The sequence below is a fragment of the Halyomorpha halys genome, unplaced genomic scaffold (assembly GCF_000696795.3).
Source record: "Halyomorpha halys isolate HHAL.00 unplaced genomic scaffold, Hhal_1.1 Scaffold1264.1, whole genome shotgun sequence".
Classification (NCBI taxonomy): domain Eukaryota; kingdom Metazoa; phylum Arthropoda; class Insecta; order Hemiptera; family Pentatomidae; genus Halyomorpha; species Halyomorpha halys.
The window spans coordinates 106,452-109,296 of record NW_027113204.1 but is presented as its reverse complement, the minus strand read 5'-3'; the positions used below and the strand labels follow the sequence as shown (position 1 = coordinate 109,296).

The 2,845-nt window shown below is 29.4% G+C and overlaps 1 long non-coding RNA gene across 1 annotated transcript in view; it reads left to right on the top strand.

Annotated features, from left to right (window-relative positions):
• Positions 1 to 2,845, top strand: part of LOC136796611 (uncharacterized) — a 100,148-nt gene that overhangs the window by 57,621 nt on the left and 39,682 nt on the right. The gene's annotated exons all lie outside the window — the stretch shown is intronic.

The window sequence follows — 2,845 nt, the reverse complement described above, 5'->3', positions numbered from 1 at the left end:
TCTCTCTCTCTCTCTCTCTCTCTCTCTCTCTCTCTCAATATTTGGTTTATCGATTTTATTAAATGTGTATTTAAAAAAAAATCCTGTTTATTACATCTCATAAAACCGAATTAGTACAAAATGATGTCGAATTTCATTAAAAAAAAAAAAACGAAAATTAGCTAGAGGTTGCTTTTAGATAAAAGTTATAGAAATAGGGCTTTTATATTTTTCTTATTTTAATATTTTAATCTTTATTTTAAATAACATAAAGAGAAAAATAAATACTGAAATTTCTATTCGCTGGTTGCTAAGAAGAGCTTTAATTAAATAACCAGTATTAAATTGTATATCGATCGCTCCTACATTGTTTTAATTATAATTTCAATTAAATTATGATTGATTATTATATAGTTCAACAAGAGAATCATTTTTGTTCTAATTGCTTTTATTTATCAAACTTAATACTCGACTTAATAACGAAAAACGACAACTTCCTTCAAACGTTTACAAAGTAGATTATTGATAAAATGACCAAGGTAGATAAAATCAAAACATGTCCAATAATATTTATGTAAGGGATACTTATTTCGTCCTGGGTGAAATATGATTTTCCCGAGGTGGGGAAAACGGATGTGAAAATAGGATAGAGGTGGGGAATGGGAAGTGTGTTAGGATATGAAAAGAACCCATGGGGGTGATGACTGCAAACTGATTGATTCTTGGCCCAGTTAGACTCCCTTGGAAATTGCTCTGCACCTCACAACTCCGGGGCAAGCTGGCCCATATTCCACCTCATCCTCTTCACTGTGTAAACTAGCCGGGAAATTGCTAAGAAAATCATGGAAAACTCGTCGCCTTCCAATTGATATGTCTTTTTTTTCCTACCATTTCACCAGTCCAGGTTTTCATTCAATCTAGAAATAATAAATAATCAAATTTATTATTTATGATTAATAAATAAAGAAGAGTAAAATTCTATTAATTAAATTAAATTTTAATATGAAAAATAATAGGTTATGCTTAAATGGTAATTCTTTATAAATACAAAAATGTTTTGTAAAGTTTTTTTTTTTTTTTTATAGTTGTGCAATAAACGTCCCAACGTATGTGGTTTCGATCATTCTTCTTACGCAGTGTTTGTGCAAGAAAAGAGACGTTTCATTTTCTCTTGAATATTTTGTAGAAGCATATTGTATTTTTGTTTTTAATTTGGTTAATGAGGTTTACTCGTTGATGCACTAACTCATGGTGTCTATAAGGCAGCCACATATATTCCAAATTTCTGGAAATATAGCGGATAGCGTAGAGCATTGCTAGTATTAAATATGAGATAAACTACTATAAATTATAATTTAATACATTGTAAAAGATACATATTCTTTCATTTTATACTTTATGCCTTCCTAAATGTTCCTCCTAGTGGTCTCAACAAATTACTGCCGTGTCCTCATTAGCATACAGCGCACAGCACATATTATAATTACATTTTTAATACACTCTATTTCGTCAATAAACTTTTATAAATTTATTAGATTTTTTTTTAATTAGGAGCAATATTACATCTTTACCTATTTATTGGCAAAGATTAACAACCCATCATTCCCCATCTTCAGAACAAGATATTCTACCTAAACATAATAACAATTAATTTAAACAATATGTTCTATAATAACTTAAAATTTTGTTACTATATAGTATATTATTGATATTAAATTAAGTACTATAATTAATTGATGTAACATGGTATGTAATACTAACATTTAGAACTCCATCCTATATTCTTCTATGAAACGATATAAAAACTATCTTGTTCTATTCTAGTTTAGCTACCCCCATGGATTTTTTTTTCTATGTATGGGTATTTTATATGACTGCTATTGTGTTGGTTCCTCAATAGCAGCGTTTCCGAAATATTTTTCGCCACGGTACTTTTTGTCCCGAAAAAAATTTTGTGACACCCTGGTTGGGCTAAAAAATATAAAAATGTTGTCAAGATTATTCTTCGAGTGGTGCTTAGAAAATGTAGGAATGTAATACATATTTTCTATTTTAATTTTTTTCGTATTTTGAGAAAGTGACTCCCCTGGCATACGCTTTGGAACCACTCCTCTACAGAACTGCTTGTGGAGTATTTATCGTTCTTTTTAACTTTAATGATTTACGATTATCGCTGATCCTCAGCCTTGTTAATATGTTTATTCTATGTAGCATTATATTAATATGGGAGAAAAATGTTGGTGGGTCGGATGATGAAGTGTTTCCTGATCTTTACCATTCATCCCGACTATTTTAATTTTTCTTTAGTTAGTAATAGGTTCCAATTTGCGATTTCTTGGGATTTGGACAGTAGTTTTAAGCCTCCCGGAGGGGTCCTTTTAAAATTCCCTAAATATAAAATTTTGCTTATTTAAACTTATTAAGTATTAGTTTTAAACCCATACCAGGGCTTCTAATAGACGAAAGCGTTTTTTTTAAATTTAACAAATGGTTGTTGAGTTCGATATGGCTAATATAATTACCGTTAATAAAACATAAAATTAAAACTCAATATCTATTTCTCAAGAATTTTTTCACAAAATAACTTAATTTTATAACGTAATTTATTTTTGTCCTTTTTTTTTCGCATCTCAATTTCTTCCGAACACGAAGTGTAACACGTTGGTTATTTTCTTACGTTACTTATAATTCCAACTATCTTCTCCTTTACAAAATTAGGTTACTTTTTGGTGTCCACAAAACATATAACTAATAAAGTTAGTCTTGTTTTAGTCGGTCACAGAGTGTTCTTATGTCTACCTTTTACCCTTTTTTTATTAAGTCTCTTCTCGCTGTCACTTAACTTATATATATATATATATATATA